At 46.2% G+C, this 22,397-nt stretch overlaps 1 protein-coding gene across 3 annotated transcripts in view; it reads left to right on the plus strand.

Annotated features, from left to right (window-relative positions):
* RALY (RALY heterogeneous nuclear ribonucleoprotein) overlaps positions 1–22,397 on the plus strand; it is a 140,990-nt gene that overhangs the window by 11,432 nt on the left and 107,161 nt on the right. The window contains exon 1 of one of the 3 annotated variants that reach the window (XM_052790175.1): positions 22,141–22,163. The exons of the other annotated variants lie outside the window; for them this stretch is intronic. The gene's annotated coding sequence lies outside the window, so the exon portion shown is untranslated. Of the gene's footprint in view, positions 1–22,140; positions 22,164–22,397 lie in introns of those variants that run through there. 3 annotated transcript variants of the gene reach the window in all.

Below are 22,397 nucleotides of genomic sequence, written 5' to 3' on the forward strand. Positions count from 1 at the left end.
GTCCTTATGCAAACCAGTGCAGTGTGGAAGATATTTCTAGTATTAAAGCTGATCTGCCTGCTTTACAAGACTATGAAGAAACATTTGAAATGAAAGAGGGGCTGCACCTGTCACTTCCTCCTTCAGCAAATGTCTAGCATCTGCAAGCAAATGAACATCATCTACAGCTCTTCCCTCAGCAAATGAATGATCATCTATGAGCACCACCAGCCTCCTGAGAGACTCAAAACTGGATGTGAAGTTCTGTACTCTGAAGCAGCTGGATGAGTGGCCAGTACTTCAGGACGTCTCAGCAATGAGCATATCTTAGTGACTTGAACAGTAAACTGTAGTAGGTGGTCTACCCAAAGCTGACTTGGCTGTGATTGATCTATGGATTTAGGAGCATTGGTCTTGGAAACTGGGTATGGGTTGTAGCAGGCTTCCAGTGTGGGGAAGCGGACTCTGGACTTCATGGAGTTGCTCAAAATTGCTTGGAAAAGAGAAGTACTGGAGCACTTGAAGGGAAATTGGAGTAAAACTTCCGTCTGTCCTATTCTGCAAGAATTCTAGCTGGAATTCTGATTCTCAGTGTGTAAATATATGAAGTGAGTGTGAGGACATCTCAGTACAGGTGTTTCTGCTGGAGAAACTACCTTGCTAATTGTTCTGTTGCTGTGCTCAGCAGAAAACCAAGGGATGAGATGTTTCCTATGACTGCTCTTTCCCTTCTTCCTAAATGAGATGAACGGTGCATTGTTACAGAAACTCCCGAGTGCAACCGATCTCTTAAGTCCCTGCTGACCAACTGAAACTAAGAGGAAACTAATGAATTCCCTATTGTCACAACATATTTTTTTTGACCTTTAAAAGGGAAATGTGCTGGTGAGTCAGGAGACCCACTTTGAAATCTGTTAGGCTTGTTTTGGGCAGAAGGTGAGCTGAGATGCAGTGGTGACAGTGGCGGTTTAAAATAAAGGCAGAGATCAGAGCAGTGTACAAATCTGCCATGCTGTTGTCTCTGGTTTATGCATGAGCACAGAAGTGGAGTCCCCAGAGCTGTTTGGGGTGTCTCAGCTATTCTGGTTATGAAGCAAACAGAGAAGTTGAAGTGTTTTGCAGTTTTCTCTTGACCTGATTTTAAAACCAGGGTGTGAACTCCTTATTTTTGGAGAATAAAAAAAGGGAGGGAGGAAGAATGCTGTTCCCTGCCCTGCATTTACTTAGGAAGTAAAATGATTCTCTTGGTCAAAACAAGGAATCTTGAACATTTTCATGGCAGTTAAGTCCTTTTGAGAAAGATTTGGATGAAGTTTGTGCTTCAAGGACAGTGAACCTGGCTGAGCCTTCCAGCAGCTTGACAAAGCCTTTGTTACTTTTATGTTAATAGAGAGTTAGATGGGAGAGGATGGGATAAGGCTGAGTTCAGGTGCTGCTAAATAGCCTCAAAGTTTGGAGGAGAAAAGGATTTTGGTAGGCTTGTGCATTCATTAGGACCTCTAGCCATGGATAAGTGACCATTGCTTTACCTGGTTTCTGAAGAATTGACTTGCTTTTCAAATGTTGGGGCTGGTTTTCTCCTAACAAAGGCCTTTGGCTTGAAGGTCTCAGTTGCCAGATGTACTAAAGCTCAGGTGTTGGAAAACACAGCCTTTGGTGTACAGACACTTTTAAGACATCTGTCCCTTACTCTGGTCATGGCTGCCTCTTTGGCACTGCTCTGGGTCCAGATGAGCAAGTGAAGCCCGGCTCCATGCTGTTCCCAGTCTGGTGGTGGTGGTGCATACAAGCTGTAGTTGCCCTTGGGATGGTGGGCACCATCTTGCTCAGAGGAACCCAGTAACCAGAGAGCCTCTCCCAGCCCAGAGACTGGGCATGGTTGGTCAAGGCAGCCAGTCCTGTGGTGCCAGGAAAGCAGTGTTTGCGACACACTTGGAGGCAGGTAGTTCTGCATCAGGCATACTTAAAATTACTGGATGGGTTGGCCTCCAGGACCAGGCTGTCTCTCAAGCAGCCCATTCGTTCTCTCCTTCCTTATAACTAGAAGGAAATCAATCCTGTACTTGAGCTGTTGGAATAATTTCCCTGACAGCCAAGTATGACATCTCAAGTAGAGCAACAAGAACCATAGAGGTCCTAGGACTGTCAGAAGTCTGCCCTGATCCCACCAGCCATGCTACGTGCCTCCAGTCCTTCTCTATAAGAGGGATTTATTAACCTTCTGTACTTATTTTTCTGTCTAGCTGCTCCTTGTCCAAAGTAGTCAAGGCAGTACAAGGCTGTGTAGGAATTGGGGTGAAACTGCTCATGCCCTTGAGGCTCTCTTTGGGGCTGGGCTCTACACCCTGCCTACCTCTAGAGCCTTTGCATACGCAGCCTCTTCACTGGAGTTGAATGCATCCCTGTTGCTGATTCAGGAGCAAACCATCATGGTCAGAGTTCAGGAGACACTTTTGTGGCTCCAGCACTTCATTGAGGTTGTCCCCATTAGCTTGTAGTATTAAAAGGAAGTAAAAGTTCAAATGTGTTGCTGGGTTGGGGAGTCCTGTCTGCTGGCATTGTCCTACTGCCAGCCCTTCTGCTGACGCACCAAGGTGTGACCAAGGGTATGCTTTGATTTGCCTCTGTGCACAGTGGATCATTTGGATCTTCATTCATACAGGAATGCCACAAGAGCTTGCTCCAGTTTGTTAAAATAACACATTGATCAACAATAACTCTTCAAAACAGTGTGCTCCGGAAGCTGCAGTGCTGTATTATGTATAAAACATGACCCTGCAAAAACCAGCCTGTTCCTCTGTGGGCAACTTGTCATTCTGGCCATCCTTGAAATAATGTTCAAAACAAGGTGTCTCCTGTCCATTTAGCAGAGCCTGAGACTCCTTTAGATAAGAATATGACACTGGATGTTGTCAATGAGATCTTATTTGTCCCTTGGAACAGGAATTACTTACTTACAGATGTCAGCAGTGCCTCCTATACTGTGGGATTTAGCTGGAGATTAGCATGATTTACTTGGTTTAAAGGAAGGAAAAAAAGTTCAAAATGCCAGGCCAAGCAATTTGACAAAACTTTATTTTTTAGCTGTATTGCAGTGACAGTAAGGAGCTCCCCCAGCCTAGGCTGAAGCTTTCAAGTGCTGGTGGTTGTGTATATGTCACCCTGTCCTCCTTGGAAAGGGACGGAGGAGATAGAAGTAACTTTTTATGCCTTGTAAACAGGGAGAAATGCGATGGTTTTCATGACGACTGAATGATGTAAACTGGGGAGGGCTCAGAGAAGTTGTGTGAAACTTCAGCAAAAGCTGAACTATCTGTACTGTCCCATCACAATTGCATGTTTCCCTTGGGTGGAATTTCATACATTTCAAGGTAATAATCTGGCACAACCAGCTAAAAAGTTGAATCAAAAAAACATTCTTCCTGCTTGTGGTATTCCCTGAGTAAAATATCTTTCATTAACCTTTTGTTCTCCATAGACAGGTCTTACATTCTTGATGTTTTTGCTGCCTTTTTCTGTTCCAAGATAAATTCCCCCCAAATAACAAGTGGTCTCATGATTTCAAATTCTGTATTGTTTTTTGAGTGTTGCACTTTTCTTTCCCCTCTGCCTTTTGCTGCCTGAACTTCTCCAGGGATCTCTTTTTCAAGACTTATTCTGCAAGATTTATTCTTGCAGCCATTTTAGCAAGCAGACTTGTGAAATTCTGAGTGGGCTTTTTTGTTTCTTTTTTTGTTGTGGTTTTTTTTTCCTGTCTCTGGGCCTCAGGAGCCCCAGATGTTAAAAACCTAATAATAAACACTGCCAAATCTCAGAAGGTGGTGGGAGCTGGTGACCCTGTGCTTTGTGTTTGGAGAGACTTGTACTACAATTCCAGGTGCCTGCTGCAGAGGTGCCTGCTGGTCTCTTTTAAAATGCTGTGCTGCACCTTTCCATATGATCAAGGCAAGGGGGTTTAGGTTTCTTTAAAAAAAAAAAAAAAAAAGTATTATTCCATTTTAGGCCCTAAAGCCAATGAAATCCTTGAGGTTCCTTATGGCTCCTCTGTTCTGAGTGCATTTTAATTTCTGTATACTCATTTGCTGTTACACTAGCTGTAAAGCAGGTAACAGCAATGATCTTTGAAAGGCAGCGTGGGAAAATTATTATGGTAGATATTAAAAAGTTCCCTAACCATAGTTTGGGGAGCTTTGCTGGGGCGTCAGGGGAGGATGCATCCTCAGCCTCACTCTGTAGGACCAATGTGTGTCTGTGCTTCGGTATGAAGTGTCTTTTCACACTTGATGGGTGCTCCTTGTATCCCTGCTTCCCATTCAATTTGCCTACATGCTGTCTATGAGAGAATTGATGACTTTACGCTGGTGCTCTGATACGTTGTGCAGACTGAGTTGGAGTCTAATGGCTGAATTTCCTAGCTGAGCTGATGAACAAGCCCCTCTGGTGTTGGGGGTGCAAGGTGGCTGTTATCATTCCAGCGTGGTGTTCTGATTCGGGACATTGCTGATGTGGGTATAATAAATAACTTCAAGAGGGTGACTAAAATGCTGTAGGCCTGATGTCAAGCTTTTTCTGATGTCTTTGCGTGGGGCTTCACGTGGTGGTGCAGGAGCAGCATATGCGAAAATGAGTGGAGCTTGTCATTAGAAACAGTTCTCGTGTCAGGATGATGTTTGAACAGAAGTCGTGCAGAGCAGGGTGGATAGCTGGAGAAGATGCTGGCTTTGATCCTGCCTCAGCCACCACTCGCTGTACCCTCTCTGGTAGCACAGCTCACCTTGTTCCCAGGAAGGCGGATGAGGTGGCAAACAGCAGAGGTGACTCTGCGTGATGGTTTTATGGGTGAGACAATGTCCCCTTTCAGAAAACATGTCAATTGAACACAGTCTGATGTTCATCTTGGTTCACGTCTTAGTTGAATGACTTTGAGGGCTTTTTGTACAGATGTGTCTCTTTGGATGTAGTGGTATCTGGACTGTCCTGACCCACACCAGAGGTCTGCAGCGTTGGGGGGGGATCCTGTCTGATGGGTGCTATCACAAACATGGCAAAGGAAGGTACTATTTGTTGAAGACACCGCGGGTTGTTGCCTTTATCTTTCTGACAGTCCAGTTTGTCTTCAAAACTTCCCAAATTCTTGATCTTCGTGGTGGCAGTCTCTTCTGCTCTGGAAGAGAGGTCTCCAGGCCAAACTTGTCATTTCTCTGTCACGTGCTGGACAGATAGCTGGCTGCGCAAGCCCTGTTAGTATTCCCGGGAGAAGCCTGGCTGTCTTCATCACTTGCTGCCTGCATTGTGGGCAGGCCGTGATAATCTGCACTGCTATTTTGTTTGCCCTGGGTATGTGTGGGATGTTGGACAGTCTGGGAGGCCCAGTGCTCACCCTCGAAGGGCTGTGACCTCCTGCTGCAGGCAGGATGTCTGGGCAGGCCAAATTCCAGCTGATTTCAGGCGACCTGCAGAGGCAATGTTGACGTAGGGCGGCCAGGTAGATTATAGATAAAGAGGTATTTCCTTTCATTGGGAAGATTTTATTCACTGTGTAGCTTTTTCATGCCAAAACACTCTTATAGCTGATGAGCCAAACTTAGCTTGCTGAAACCCTGTTATGAATTGGGAGTAATTATTCTGGTTTTGCTACAGCTGCTTTGATACACGGTAATGTAATAGAAGAATGGAGCTCGATGATAAATAGGGCCTTAGCGGGGCAAGAAGAGCAGCAAACTGTAGACCTGGACCACACCGCTCAAAAGGAACCTTCTGACCTCATGAGGTAGCCTTAATACTTTATTATTCTTGCAAAAAACCAGGTATCTCCTGTTCTTTCTCCTCTGGAGTCTTGTCCAAAGGTTTCCATGCTCTTTGTATGCAACTTAGACCTTGTATTTTACCGGGTGGGATAGCTACAAGCCTCTGGGGTGATCTGTGTGCCCCAAGTTTGTGGGGGAATCAGCTTTGTCACCTCGCTGAATTGTGACAGGCTGATCCCAGCTCAGTAATAGCATAAGTGAGCTCAAAGAGATGATCAGCCAAGGTGGACATCCAAGCCCTGAAGGCAGGGCTGCAGGCATGCTCTTCCACAGGATTCATCCGGCACAGCCCTAGCAGGGTTTGCATGCATGTGCTGTTGCAAGAGCTTTGTTTATTGCTGTAATGCTGCTTGGTCTCTGCTCAGATGGACTCATCCTGCATGATGTTGTACCAGCAAAGGCAATGGTACTTCCCAAGCCTTTATTTTGCAGTATTACTTAATTCCTTGTTTTGAATGCACTGGAAGTGTGTGAGTCTCTCTGATCCAAAGCTATTGAAGCCTTTGGAAAGTCTCTCAATAGTTTACTAGTTCTTGGATGCAATTCTAGCTGTATATGGAAAATTTGAGGGCAGTCTGCCAAGCCAGTGCAGACTGGCCCAAAGTCCACAAGCAGGCGTTCTCTGTTCCCTCTCGTAAGCCTGTCCCCCCAGCATCTGTGAAAAAGGCAGGACGAACCAAACTGATGGGGTTTGAAACGTGCTGTGTTCTTCAGGTGCTTCCTGGAGAAAGCATTCCACCCTTTGGCATGTTTTCTATAGTAAAGAGGGTCTACCCTTAGCGCCAGCAGCTCTCTGATGAGCAGAATCTCTGGAATGTGAAATTCAAGAATTAAATCCCTCCACATTCGCAGACGTTCCTGCCGTCCATCCAGGCTAGCTCTGGTCACAGCCGTGTCTCTCCTGCTCTTACTAATGTGTAATGCTGAAAATCCTGAGCTATTTTTGCAACTACAATTAATCAAGGAAGAATACTTGTTTTGTTTTGTTTTTTTAATATAATATTCACCCACATCTTTAGGGAGGAGAGGGGTTATTGAAACTTCATTTCCCTGGGTGTCTTTGTCCTGTGGTTGACAATTATTTTTAAACTGCCCATCATGTTGTGAGTTGGGTTGTTGTAGTGTTTTTTGCAGTTGTCAAAATGTCAATTCTAATGAAAGTCTCCACAGACATGCTGTACCTAAATGATTTAAGCCTTTAGGCTAAGCAGGCTGCCGATAGTATTTTCAGATGAGTCAGAAAGGTTTGTGTCTTTTTTTTTTAATATATTTTTCTTTGGTTGGAATGTCTTCATCAAAATTGGTTGTTGAAGGTTGTTTCTTCCTTTTTAAAGGCTAAGCTGCTGCCTGTCAGCTCTCCACAGAGCTGTTTGGAATTCAGCATCTTACATGGCAGTCACATCAGGGAAAAAGGAAGTGCCCATGTAATAACAATAATTGAAAATTAATAGTAGATTAAATTAATACATAATTAGAAAACACTAATGCTCCCTGCAAACAAAGGCTGATTCCTATAGGAGCCTTATGAATTGAAGAGGAAAAGTATATGACACTTTCCCTGGGCCCTGTCTATTCCAGCCTGCAGATCATTAAAGCAATTATAATTTCACAGAGGTTTGATCTGGAATTGATTTCTTTGTGATAATTCAATTTAGAGGCTTGCTTCCTCCAGGGTAGAAAATGACAGAAGATGAAGTGTATAAATCCTTAGCACTGTCCGCAGGCACGCGTGAAGACTGGCACCCAGCCAGCAAGGGTTTGCTCTGAAGAATTGTCTTCCCTTGACCGCCTGGTTGGAGTGTTAGACCTCTTAGTGCTTAATTACAAAATAATCAATATCAGCTTCGTGCAAGGCTGTGTTGTAATAGGGGCTGGGTGGGAGGTGTATAGGGGATGTATACTGGGTTTGCATCCCTTCATCCTTGCTAGGGAGTGTATCAGGAAAATCTTTGGCCATCTGTTCCACAGCCCATGGTGAAACCTTGGAAGACAATTCATGAGGGTGTCCTACCCCGTGAGCCAAACATGGTGTTTCCCAGCCTGTCAGCTGCTTTGGGCTCATCCTGATCAGCAAAAGCCAAGATAACCTTGTCTATAGCTGGTAAAAGCAGGACAGTTGGCCCTGATGATGCAGGGTTAGCTTTACCCATGTGCAAGGTGAATCTTCAGCTTCTCCAGAACTAGGGCCACTGGTTCAGCCTGGCTTCCCCTTGCTCATCAAGGTGTTTCTTTGCTGGGTCTAGCAGGAGTTCTGCTGGCTACCTTCAGTTGATGGCTGGGGTGGGACGGGCATGCTCTGCTGCGTGGAGCAGGGAGTCAGGGGGCTCCACTGCAGACCCTGCCTCCTTCCCGGAGGCTCGGTGGACAAAGCTGTTTTAGAAGGCTCTGCAGAGGGACTGCTGGTCTCCTGCTTCCACGTGGCTCCTTACAAGACTGCCAAGGTGGAGACACCTGGTATTTTCAGGCACAGGAAGAGGGAGTCCTGTCTGTGACTGTGTGCCCCAGACCTGGCAGATTGTCCCAAGCAGCTCAGTACCAGAGGAGATGTGCATGATGGTACGAGAGAAGCCATGCAGGGAATTAAGTGCTGTGTTACAGGGACCGTGCTGGAGCGCCACGTGTGTGTGCACTGGTGGCTGTGCCACTGCAACACTCTGCCATAGTGTGTGCCTGGCGCATGCATTGATGCACGTATAGTCTGATCAGATAAATAGCGTGTGTATCTTGTGGCTTAATCTTTTGCTTGACTCTTACCTCTACCATCTTAAGATAATCTGCTCTTGCTGTAAAACAAAGATGTGTGTAGGATGCCTCTTTCCACATGTGTGAAGTCAGCTGCTCTGGTTTGGAGGGGGATGCAGCAGAGGAAAGGGGCTGCCTGGGTTGGCCATCCCCGTGTGCCATGGAGTAGCCACGCTGGGATGCAACAACGTGCTGTCTTGCTTTTTTACTTGGGACAGAACAATTGACTTGCTGGTGCCCAGTCACGATGGGCTTGTGAAGGCTTATTTTGGTAGCTAGACCTGGGTGTTGTGATCAAATGAGCGGAGAGATGAGGAAGAGGAAGGGAGGAAAGAAAATAAAGCAGAGGACAGCAAAATGCACCAAGGCACAGTGAATCCAATGCAGCAGGGAAAATTGGGACCTCATGAAAAATAATGATAAAGTTTGCTAAGCAACTGCTATGCTACATGGCTCCCCTCCCAATTAGACTGCATTAGTGGCTTGTGGGAAGTAACGCAGCAGCTGAAACTAGTACAGGCAGAAAGAAATATACCCTTGTTAATTTGCTTTCTTCTTGTCCCAGCACAATATTTAATTTTTATTTTGTAGCTTTGTGGACAAACACCCTCCATTTCCCTGATCTCTGAGGCTTTGTGTTTGGGAATCCTGGTGGAACAGCTATATGGGCTGGGGTTTTGTTCCTGTGTATCAAATTGCATTTGTTAAAGTTGTGACTTCAGTTGTTGTTCCATTTCAGGCCTTTTTTTTTTTTTTTTTTTTAAAAAAAAGGAACCTGTTCAGAAGAAGGGAAAGAAATTAAGAGACTTTTAGCTTTAATTGGATTCATTAGGCTTGGTGGTGATAATAAGAGAATGTCAGGGAAAGATGAATAAAAAAATCCATTATTTCAATCAAAGGTAGGCAGGAAGGGTTCGTGGTTGCGTTACGTAATGCTTCTTCACAGTAGCGAGCACTTATTAAATGAGTGTGTTTATTTTGTTCTATCTTGCCTCTATATTTAGTGAGGGGGGAAAAAGCCATCTCAGCCCTGCAAGACTTGTACATTCAAGCTTTCTCCCATGACTACTGTGGGAGCATGGAGAGGCGACATCCCACTTTGGTCCCACGTGGTGGGTGCTGTTGATGTAGGGAGCTGTGGGGCTGCCCTGCTCTGCAGGAGCTTCCCCCAGTGCAGTTACTGGGAGGGCACAAGATGCTTCCAGTCTTGGGGTGATGTGGGAAGCCCTAAGAGGGGATCTCAAGCACCTGAGCCCTTTGATTAGGGGTTATTGCTGCTCCCAGGTACCAGATGAACATGGACAGGTGATGTGATACCCCATGGGGCCCCATCGCACAACACCTCCTTGTTATGATCCAGCAATGGGACTTGGGGCTGGTTTTTGTGAGTCACAGAAGTGCAGTGTATCCCAGTCATTAAGAAACCAAACTGTCTGGAGCTGCAGCGAGGAATTTGGAGGCTGAATGTCCTCTGATGTAGAGATGGACCTTTTTTCTTATCTCTTCTGGATCCCTTTGAAGAAGTCTCCCTCCCCTTCACCCCATGGGCTGTAGCCACAGAGCAGTTGTCGCGGTTTAGCCCCAGCCAGCAACTAAGCACTACACAGCCGCTCACTCACTCCCCCCCCACCCAATGGGATGGGGGAGAGAATTGGGAAAAGAAGTAAAACTCGTGGGTTGAGATAAGAACGGTTTAATAGAACAGAAAAGAAGAAACTAATAATGATAACACTAATAAAATGACAACAGTAATAATAAAAGGATTGGAATGTACAAATGATGCGCAGTGCAATTGCTTACCACCTGCTGACCGACACCCAGTTAGTCCCCGCCCCCACTTCCCCATTCCTATACTAGATGTGACGTCACATGGTATGGAATACACCGTTGGCCAGTTTGGGTCAGGTGCCCTGGCTGTGTCCTGTGCCAACTTCTTGTGCCCCTCCAGCTTTCTCTCTGGCTGGGCATGAGAAGCTGAAAAATCCTTGACTTTAGCCTAAACACTACTGAGCAACAACTGAAAACATCAGTGTTATCAACATTCTTCGCATACTGAACTCAAAACATAGCACTGTACCAGCTACTAGGAAGACAGTTAACTCTATCCCAGCTGAAACTAGGACAGCAGTGCAGTGCCCTGAGCTGCTGCTGGTGAAAGGTCTGATGAGCAGCAGCCCAGCACTGTCTGCAGAAGGTTTCTGGAAATGGGAATTTGTCTGTAAGATTTTAATGCTTCAGTATCTGACATTTTGACAGGAACGTCTGACATACTGAAAGTAGTAGTCACAGAATAAAAACAAATTTGGAGAATTCGGTGTTTCTACTTCAGTGTTGAGTTTTGCAGTACCATTCTTTTTGCAGGTTTTGCAGGAACACATTGCTGGGAGTGTCAATAAAATAATACATAAAAATAGGGGTTATTTTGATAGTTTGAAATACTGCTTCAAAAAATCAAACCATTTTTGCTTTCACGTTTCCCATTGGGAGAAAAAAGCATAATTGCACATTTTCTTTCAGGGAAATGGAAACAGTTTTGTTGAGGGTTCTTTTATTTTTGTAAAAACCTCAGTTGTTGGGGGTTGCTGCACACCTGGGTGGTGTGACTTGGTCTTTCTCTGATCTGCATCATTCAGCTGCAGTTGTGACTTCTTGTTTGACAGAACTGGCATCATCACTTGCTTTGCTCTGTATCTGCTGCTCTTTCCCAGGAAATAGCTTTGCTGTTCCTGCAGTTTCCTCCTCACCTACTAAACTTTTTTTTACTTCTGGGATATGCTTAATCGTTTAAGAGCTTCCTCTTCTTAAAGAGAAGAGGTTAATATGATACAGCTAACATCTGTACTTTACATGGCTAAACATTTTGACTGTTCTTGGTGACTCATGTTAGAGCTGTTGGGATCTGAATGAGGGGGGTGATGTCTGCTGGTCTTGTAGGTGCTGTCACCTTTTCTGAGCAGTTGCCCCTCAATAATAAAAAAAATTTCAGCTTTATTGGCATTTTTGTACACTTTTTGCAGTAGCTTTCCCTGTTTCTCCTTCCTTCCACTCCTCCAGTGAAAGTGGACAGAGCGGGACCATTTCTTTCTGCTGGTGAAATGCATCCAGAAAAGGAATTTTGGTCAAATCCAGGTACATTGCTGGTTTTGTCATTCTGTAGTGTCTGGGTAATGGTAGCTTTGTGGCTGCCTCTGCTAGGGTCAGGGTCTTGGCATGCAAAGGGCTTTATTAAACTCAGGTTGTGTCCTGAGCAAGTTATACTCGGAGTAGGTGGGATAGAAAGAGGTGATGAGTGTCCATACTTCCCCCCCCTCCCCCGCCCCCCCAATCAACAAGCAGTGGAGACCCAGGAGTTGTTCCTGGCCAGAGGATCTCCTGAGTCCTGGGCTGTAAACACAAGGCTGGTCTTTCCTCCTCAGCTGTTTGCAGCTGTGCATGTTGTCACCCACATAAAGGATGAAAATGGATCCCAAAGGGTCATGGAGGCACACCTGGAAAAGCTACTCTGAGACAGATCATTTTTTATCTGGTGTCAGGATGAACTTGTATGATAACGAGCTCAAATATATTAGAAAAATGTTGCTTAAAGCATCTGGGTCAAATTGAGCTAATTGGATCTAACCTCACTAATTCAATACCCCAATTAATTTGCTGTGCTCTGAGAAACCTGCGGGAGGGCTGTGCTTTGCTATTCTCTGGTGTAGGGCACAGCCCAGCACTTGATTGTGGAAAAGCAGCCAGACATTTGGCAAGGACTTTGGGACTAAAATGAGTGATGGCTTTACACATATAGCTGCCTGGGGCTTTAAAGTAACTACATCAAACATGCTGTTTCATGAAAGCCAAAATGTTGGTGGCTACTTTTATATGAAATTTGGGGAGGCTCTTTGCTCAGAGGCTTGGATCTTGGTGCTCTGATCAGATGTTAACTCAGACTGGACCCTCCCCAATTTGGGAATGGGATAAGCACAGTACTGCCCCAAATACTGTCTTGAGCTATTCCAGATTTTTCAGCCTAGAAAGTTGCTGTGAAAAGAAACTGTCATTGTACAGAGGAATGGTTCTGACTCTGCAGAGGGGCTTGCGTTTGTGAGGACCAGTGCTCACAAGTGCAAGTCCCAAGACTCATCTTGGAAATTCAGGTGCTTGGGTGCAGTCCCTTGCTTTGAGGCACCATGGTGTTTTTTGAATACTGCAGCTGAATCTCAGGCAAGCAATGTGCAAAGAGATTTTTTCCAGTGCCTCCCTCAAGCCCGGCAAGTCCCACGTGCCTCCAAACCCTTTCCTCCCATGCGTGCTTGTACGCACCCTGCTATACAGACCAGAGAGTAAGCTAGTAGGAATATGCCTTTTGCTGTTGTATTCACAAGCTTTGTTTGTTTCCTGTGCGTTTGGGGGGTGCATGTATGTGTTGGATCAAAACAAGATATTGTGCTGCTGGAGGCAAGGTTTGAATTTGATTCCTTCACCATTTGCTAAAATTAGAGCGCAGTGTGTTTAACGAGAGATCCCTGGGTGAATGCCCCACACCCAGCATCTTGGGGGAATAGATGTGATATTCCTAGCTTTACTGACATGCTTGCCTTGCTTTGACCCCTTGATAAGGCCCAGTCTGGTTACAGTTCAGTGATCTGAAGTGCTGAGCTCCTTTTTAAAACTGTTTGAAGACAAGGAGAATTAAAAGATTTTAGGTTTAGCAGCTGAATCCTGCCTCTGGCTGGATGGAAGGCAGCTGAGCTTAGAGAATTTGGGGTGGATTAAGGGCAGCAGCTCAAGGACCTCACAGGGATGCTCAGGTCTCTGCTTGTCACAAGGACAGAGTTGGGAGAGGAGGTAGAGCCTGTGGATTTAGGAGCTGGGATCTCAGCTGCTGCCTGTGCTCTAACAAGGGGAAAAGAAAGTCTTGATTGCTTCCCTTCTGTGTGCAGATCCATCCTCTTGGACCAGTCTGGATCACTTGACAAAACCTCTTATCACAATTCACTATGACCTTGTAAAGTGGTCGCTTTAGAGGGTTGCTTATAAAAGAAGCAGCCCCATGGGATGCTGCATGTGCCCTGCCTCTGCAGGGCAAGGAGCTGAGATGGCTGTAGCGAGTGAGCACTTGTTTGCTCTGCCTCCTGCTGCCCTCTCTCCGTGCTTTTCTCCATTACCTCTCCCTACCAGGCTTTTCTGCCCCCCAGAAATCTTCTGTTTTGTGAGTGTTCTCTTCTTGCTTTATGGTGGGCATTTTTATGTTTGCAGCCAGGGAGGTGGCTTTGCCAGTCACAGGGATCTCTGACTTAAAATGTGGATACGGATTCATCTGTGGTTCAGCAAGCCATTGCCCTGTTATCTGGCAATGATCAGTCTGAGCCCCATAGAAGCCTTTTTTTGGTGTCACAGAGGACTTGCAGGCTCCTGGTGTAAGGGAATTGCTCATCTGCACAACTTGATTTCTGGCATGGTGGAAAAACACACTTTGGAGGCTGCTGAGCTAATAGACTGGAGTGACAATGATACAGATATGTCTGGCATCTCCGCAGCGTTTCTGCATCACTGATGAGACAGGCAGAAGATCACAGGAAGGTTTGAACTAGACTGGCACAAAAATCACCAGGAAGTACTCTGCTCTACTGCAGATCTTAAGGAGACATTACAGCCGCAGTTTGGGTAAAAAGAAAGCTTAATATTGGATGATCTTTGGAGTCCAGGGCAAATTTAGCAACATCTTCCCTATTGCAAAGGGGTAATGTGGAAAGCATCTTTCCTATGAATGGGATGAAATAACAAAAATAATTTCCAGGTGTCAGGAAGCTGGTAGGGTTGCTGTGGACCTCTCTGGGTCACAGAGGAGACATGGTGCAGCAGCCAGAGAAAGCATGTCAAATCTTTGATCTTTCTTCCTTCTGTGAGCCCTGGACTGGCCTTCAGGTGCTTGTCCATGCATAGCAGTGCCAATTATTCATTGACTTTGCTGTCTGACACTGTTTTATCTACGTAGCAGTCTAGCACAGAAGAATGTCTGATGCATTTTCATTTTTGTCCAATTTTGAACTGGCACCATGGTTTATAAAGCTTCAAAGTTGTTTTGTGGTATCAGAGAGAGAGAAAAATCTTGCAGGTCCACATGCAAGGATGGATACTGATGCCGAAGTGCTACCACATTTTGTATCATAGGACTTGATTGTGGCCAGTAACATGGCATTTAAACCAGAAAAGAGGGGAGCAGCTCTAGTGATTTTAAAAATTTCCGTTGTCCCAGTGCCTCATCTTTAAATGAAACTTACACCCACATGCACTAGGATTTTATTCTGTTTGGGTTTTGTTAGACTAGGAAATAACAATTATGGACATACAGCTATTCCTCCTGCCCATACACCCCAGGAAGGAAGCCAGCCTTGAACTGCAGTGGTGGTTGTATGTAGAAGAGGCTTTGTGCCCAGTGAACAGATGGGTTGAGAAACTTGGCTGAGCATAATGCCTCATGGAAACTTTTTCTCATTGAAAGATGATGTTTTTTTGGGGGGGGGGGTTTGTTTTTTTTGTTGTTTTTTTTTTAAGAGGAGGGGCAGCAGAGACAGTAGGCTACCAGGTGGGTGACAGGGATGCTGTTGTGGTGGCACCTTTTCTGTGACTCTGGGGAAGGTCAGCGCTGGACTGTTGTGGGGAATGTTGCATAACAGCCACCTTCTCAGTCCAGATATGCCTCTGCAGGTGAAGATACGGCAGCATATGTCATGCTTGCAAAGTGTCTTGGGCTCCCTTGAAATGAGAGGCATAATATGAAGGTAAGATTGTATTTAATATACCATGTTTAATGGCAGGACTTTCAGTGGACCCCAAGTATCTTACTGACTTGCATGTTAATGAATTCCAAGGGTATTTGATCACCTACCTTCCTTAGGTGTTTTTGAAAAGCCAAGCCTAACAGCAGGAGGGAATGCAAAAGGATAAGCCATGTGTAATGCCAGCAATAAAGATTGGTGCTGAGGCCTATACATAGATATTTATCACATAAAGATAGGTGGCTCTATCTCTCCTCTAATGTATTCTGCAGTATGTTTCATATGATCTAGCTTTAGTACCAATAAAGTTTGTTTTAAATGGGATTCTGGGAAAACAGGCAGAAAGTCAAACATAGCAAGAACCTGCCCTTTGCTGAATAGCGATGTCCTGTCCTTGCTGGGAGTGGGCATGCTAACTCATGGTTAAAACAGGCCTGTGGTCCTGCCTTCCTCTGAAAGCACAGGGGTGTTGGAGAAAAGGCTCCTCCCCCATACTGAGAAGTGGGAATCCCAAGTTGACATTCCTGCCTCAACAAGACCTTTACATTTTCTAAATGGCATGGATCTGCTTAGCTGCATGAATCAGAAATACTTTTCCAATCTGTTTTCCTCTTCTCCTAAGCCAATGGGAATGGGAAATCAATTTAGGACAAATTGGGCTAAATCTAAACCAGGGATGATGCTCTTTGAAATCAGGGAAATGCTTATTTAAACCAGGTAGCTTGAGGACTCTGGTAAAATTGCCAGGCCCAGTGTGTGCTGGGGGTCAGGTCTGGGCGATGGGTGGTTTGGGGGCTCTACTTTGCAAGAGGATGCTGAGGACCAGCACGCTGCCTGTGGTGCCAGTGCCTGCCTGTGCCCTTCCCTGGAGTATACCTGCTGCCTCCCTGGCCTGCAGGCAGGGCAGCAGAGAGGCATTAACCCTTTTGTAGGCATCTCTAGCAGTATCTAGGTGGCATCAGCTGTGTTTTTCTAGGTACAACCAAACTCCAAGCCAGACACAAGCTAGGACAGTTTGTAGGGCACTGAGCTGCTGCTAATGAGCCCTTGGACAGTGTGTTAGTGTGAGGCCAGCATGTCCCTCTGCATCCCCTGCCTCTGCCCTGGCATCAGTCTGGGCAAGTGGAAATCTGTAGTGTATCTCACCAGGCAGCTGCAACCCCACTGAGGTTTTGTAATGGGGAAGCTGCTGTGGGTGAGTGGGGAGATAGCGATGCTGGAGGAGCTGGGTTCTGCTGGTGATTTCCCTCTGCTGTGGCCCAAAGGGCTGGGGCTTCTGCTTCCCCCATCTCCAGAGTGAACAAAAGCAGCATTGCTCCAAGCTGGGAAGACAAGAATTTGTCTTCTGATGTAAATCACTGCCCCCCACACTGCTGTTTTGCCCCAGTGGTTGGTTGGTTTGCTGTCTTCACAGTAGAGGAGTCTTTAAGACCACTTCCAAGCATAATGGGATCGTTTGGTGCAGGAAGCTGCACCAGCAGTTTGGGGTGGGGAAGCTCAGCCAGATGCATTATCTTCCTCATCCTCTAAAACCTCAGTTTCCACATCAGAGCATGTGCACTGCACTGCAGGATTTATGAGGTGGGTGAGCTACCTCTGCAAAAAGAGCACTCACCAAGTCCTAGCCAGGAAGACCTTGAAGTCTTAAGGCAAAGAATAACTGTATTTGGCAGGGGACCCTTGGCCTGACTCTGCACACCCCCATGCTATGCAGAGCAATAGTTTTACTCTGACATGCCTTGTTTCTGCTTGCTGGATTAGGCTGTGCCATATATGAGTGCACTGGCTGATCCTTCACCTTAAGGTTCTTGCTGTGACCTCTTGCCAGCTGGCTGTTGTGAAGCAGCAGTGGCATGTGAGGTGCTGGGCCCTTGCATCTCCTCCCCTGGCATCTTGGCACAGAGCTGCTCACAAAGCCAGCAGGCTGGGGACTTGTGGAGTGGGTCGGTGTGTGCTGAGCCCTTTCTGGAGGATGCCACAAATCCCACTGGTGTCTGGGGGGAGGTGAAGGCACTTACTGCTTCTGTCTGAAGATTAGCACAATCCTCAGAAGCAGATATCAGCATGTTTTCTCTCTTGGGACAGGACCGCCCAGGAAAACAGATGTGACTGTAGTCCATGAAAGGCACAGATTTCTTACCATGGCTGGCAGGGGTAATCCCAGAGTGGATTTTGGCTGGTGGTAACCATTACCATAGCTAGCCATGGGTGCAGCCTGTACTTTCTCCTGTAAGGTAATTACTACAATGTTACACCTCCCCATCTTGCTGTGACTCTTCCATTTTGCCATTTAGACACATGCTTAGCATCCTTTTTGTTTCCTGAAGACAAAACAGTGATGGACAGTTAGTCTCCTCAGGAGGGGATGGGGAGCAGGAGGAATCATGTCAGGACCCCCATGGAGTGGGTCTTCCATGTCTGCTGGATGCAGAAGCAGAACCCAGTGGGTGGTGACATGTTCTCATTAATCCGTAGCACCTCCAACTAGTGCAAGGACACAGGAAGACTGTCATTGCAGAGATGACAGCGGGGGTGCCTCTCCCATCCCACTCTGAGATAATATTTCCAGGATCCAAGCTCTTGTCCATGCATGCGGTTGCATAGACCTGTGTGAAGTACTGCAGTGAATGGTGATAACTTGCTCTTGCTATGTGCTGAGGAGGAGTCTGCAAAGCAGGGGTGCCTGAAGTAGGGGGTTTGGGGGAAACTGGGGTGTTGGCAGAGCAAGGAGGAAAGTGCTGGGGCTGTTCCGTTAGCTGGGTTGGTGTTAGGAGCTGCTTTGGCAAAGGAAAGAGCTCAGGACCTGAGTTAGATGTTACAAAGTGGTGGTAAATACTTTGTACAGGAGAGAAGCTCACGCTGGGGTGCTGCCTAAACAGGACCCTCTCCAAAATGTTTGTGTGCCTCAGGCTGTCCCCTCTGTGCACCCAGCTGCCTCCATCTGTCTTGGCAAGGAGTGTGTGTGTATGTCAGTAAAGAGAGCCCGGAGAGCTCAGCTGAGAGCTGCTGAGCAAGCAGGGGACAGCTTTAGTTGCCTCGTGGCTTTGCTGACCCCGGCCGAACTGTCCAGTCCCCTCACACATCGCCGCTTCGCAGAGGAGAGTGGTTCACCCGTGGCACTGTCCAAGTGCAGAGCTGGATTTGGAGCCACGGAGCTGCTTTTGCTGCTGCTGTACGACGGAGGATTCACACTGGGTCACTGAATGTTAACCATCTGCACAGTCTGCCACATAGTTAACGGGCTTTGTAAGCAGCTCATGTTTTGGATTTTGTGAAAGTTTTGAGTTGCTTCACGGGCAGTGCACCATGCAGAAAATGGGGGGGGAGGGCTGCAGTGATTCCTACAGCAGGACTTGTATTACAGATAACACACATGGTATGCTGAAAGAGGGGCTGATGTTTCCTTCAGAGGGCTGTCGTTCCCTGTTCGCTTTCAGCAGAAGGATATTCAGGTAGCAGGGGACATTCTGCTGCCCTTCAGAAAAGCCATTTTTCTCCAAACAGTTAAAATTCCCTGCTTGTTTGCCTGTTGTTCTGCAGCCTAAGGACTGCCATCATTCAGGCATCTCATGGCCAAGAGGAAAGTCCTGCCATCCCAATACAGTTCTCAATCTCTGTAATGGAGCAGTTTAGGTAGGAGGGGACCTTTGGAGGTCTCTGGTCCAGTTTGAGTTGTTGCAGGAGCTGAAGGAGATATGTCTGGACTGGGGCAAGATCTGGGAATGGTGTTGTAGGTAGGTCGGTCTTCCTAGCTTGGGTGGACTGGTGTTTCATAGCATACTAGCAGAGGGCTGCCTCATGCTTGACCCATGGGATTTCTCCTTGTCGGGCTTCTATCTCTATCCCAATGGTCCTTTTCCAAGGATCTCTCCCAAAACCTCCCTCTCAGCTCTTCTCCCCTTTTCACCCTTTAGGGTGTAGTAACCCCCCTCCAAACATCCCTACCGGTAGGCAGCACGTGTCCAAAACTCTGAGGCTCTTCATCTGCCATGCTGTACATAACTTCGGAAAGCAATGCTCAGTTTGCTCATCCTGTTTGGATGATGTTCAGCAGCTCCATCATTCTGGAGCTGTTGCCAGCACTCCCTGCTTGTGCTGCAGGATAGAGGGGGGCTGGCGCAGGCTGCCTTTGGCTAAGTGCAGGGATGAGGCTTTCGTGCAAGCTGGATCCTGTGATTGGAAAAAGACACAGACAAATCTGAGAGAGATGAAGCTGGTTTGCATGACCTTGGAGTAGTAAGTGTTCCCCCAGCAGCCACGGCAATTGCCGGTGACGGTATGTCAGCACAGGAAAAAAAAAAAAAAAATGAAGCAAATTAAAATTTCCTGAGTGTGCTGAAACAGCAAATAAAAGATTACTATACTGGGCAAGGATTTTTGACAGGGATACGGATGGGGAGAGACCCATTCTGGTGGCCCTGTGGCACTGTCATATACCACGTGGGATATGCTGTTGGGAGCGTGCATTTCTCCCAGAGTATATAAAAAGCTGTCCTCTTCTAATCATCACCCACTTACCACCTTTAGGTAAATCAATACTTACTCATCATTGTAAGATCGTTTCATGCAGTCAGTCAAGAAGACATCCTGAATGAGGAGGTCTTTTTCATAAAATAACTTTTTTCATCAAATTTGAAATGTTTGGAAAAAAATAGATGTGCCAGGAAAAATGGTGAACAGAAAAAATGTTCCACTCAAAAGTCTGTTCTGAAAATTTAACTTTTGTTTCAAATTTCAGCTTGTGATAATGTCTTTTTTCAATGTTTGTTTCTATTATTAGGACATCACAGTGAATCCAAGCAATTTGTGAAAGTGACCCTTTATTTCAGTCCTGGTCAGATAAAAAACATACTTTATATCAGAGGAAGAGCAGAAGATAAGCTGAACACCAGAGAGATGTAGAGTTTTGAAAGGTTGAGTATTTCAATATTCAATATTCAGTCCTAGGTGCAACAGATATGTAAGTTCAAGGTCTGTCTCAGCTGTGCGGATCAGATTTCTGCTGGGACTGATTACTCAGCAGTGATTTGGTTTTTTCCGAACTAATTTCTGTTTTCCTCCTTTCAAAACCAGTCAATTAGTAGAGACTTTTTTGATGAGTAGTTTTGGACTACAACTGAAATATTTCTGCTTTTAAGTGAAGTGAAAATGAACTTCTGTCCTCAGTCAGTTTACTCTACACCTGTACTTTGTTTACTAGATGAATACCTTCCTCACATTATTTCTGTGTTGGGTGCCCTGTCATCGGGGGTTCAGCACAGTGATGCAGGTACTGTCCCTATTGCAGGATACATGTTCCCACTCACATCTTCAACTTGAGCCCCTGCCACTTGTCCTTGTAGCTCTGAAGGTCGGCAGTCCCATTCTGCCCACCCGAGGAGATGGAGTCCTCTCCCAGCAGCTGGCTCCAGGGAGGAGCTGACTGTCCTGTGGTGAGCCAGGGCACCCAACAAGGGTGCAGAAACCAGTTTCTCATTGCCTGTTGGGAGACTTGCTTTGTGAAACATCCTGAACAGGGTGTAGGTGGTATTATTTGGAAGAGGGCAGACTTGGAACAGCTCGTCTCATTGATGGCTGCCTGAGATCTTTGGTACTGCCCTAAAGCTCAACAAGCACTAGTTTTCAGGAGGAAGACATGATACACTGCGAGCAGCTACCCTGTGTACTCAGAAGCTGGATGTGGCTTCCTCCGCTGTGCCAGCCACTGCTCCAGACGTGAGGTTTCTCCCAAGCTTGTTCATCAAGTGGTTTTGATGAAGAGCTCTCAGAGTTGTTCAGCTTCAAAAAGTGTTTGAAATTCAAGCTGTGCTGCTTATTTGTGATTGGCCTGAGAAGTTAGAGGGTTTCTGAGAGTCACTTGGGGCTGTGATTGCAATGAGCAAATGAGCACTTCTAACCTGAAAGCTTGCAGGTGGGGAGGAAAAGTTTTATTCCCACAAACAGACCTGGGAGAAATTTGAGTAGCAGGGACCACGTACCTAAGGGAAAGCTGTGGAACAGGAAGAAAACAAGATTTTGCTTCATAATTTGTCTCTCGCCTGGTTGTGCAAATAAACATTTTGTTTAAATTAGCTCCAGACATGACTGCAAACATATACTAGGGGTCCTTCAAATGTTTTTTAAGGACTTTCTTTAAAGTGCTCCTTAATCAAATGCTCTTATCATTGTATTGTGAGTTGTTTGTATAATTGGTTCCCCTTTTTCCCACCCGCCAGCACTGCTGCTTGAGAAGCACTTTAATGGAAAAACTCTTGAGGAGAAGGCTATGATTTTAGAAGCTTTGTCATCTCCACTGGTTAGAGCTGGGTTTTTTTCTCTCTCTTCTAGCTTTTTTTCAAATCCTGCTGTAAGTTGTCACAGCTGGAGCTGAGCCAGAGTGTAGATGTTATCTTCTCGGAAGCTCTGGGCCATTTGGCCATCCGTGGCCCAACCAAGAGAAGGTGTGGGCCATCCCCTCCAGCTGGCCACCTCATCACCAAGCAAAGCCTGACTGCATTGGCTGCACTGCCACTGCTTATGTGGGAGAAGTTACTTCAGGTGCAAATATTGCTCAGAGTAGTAAGGCAGCCATGTGTAAATCTGATGGCAAGAGAACCACCAGCTTTACTAGTAGGTAACTCTATGGCTGGGGGCCATTTCTTGTCTCAGCTTCATTTCCGCAGCTGTAAAAATAGTCTACTGGGAAAACCTCAGGCTCATCTCACAGGGGAGCATTTTCCTGTTGCTTTCCCTGAATGCTTCATGCTTTTGGTGTTTTCTTCTAGGGTACAGAGAGCACTCAGCCTGTTACAGGTACCTGGTGCAGTGATGTGCCAACAGCTATCACAGAAGAAAGAGCTCAGGGAGCTTTTCTAAGCTGCGATGCTGTGGGGTGAGTCCAGATACTGCTCCTGGCTGTGCCATGAGGTGCTTTTCTGCCTTGGGGTGAATTAAAACGACTTTGGGTTTCAGTGTGCCCACCTGGCTGGAGTGCTAAAAGCATCTGTCTTACAGAGTATGTGGAAATGTCTAGGACCACCATGTGCTGGCTCTGAAAAAACAGACTTGTGATGTGGCACTGGACTCCCAGTGTGAACTGGTAAGGTGGTACCTGAGTGCCTGATAG

The sequence above is a fragment of the Harpia harpyja genome, chromosome 1 (assembly GCF_026419915.1).
Source record: "Harpia harpyja isolate bHarHar1 chromosome 1, bHarHar1 primary haplotype, whole genome shotgun sequence".
Classification (NCBI taxonomy): Eukaryota; Metazoa; Chordata; class Aves; order Accipitriformes; family Accipitridae; genus Harpia; species Harpia harpyja.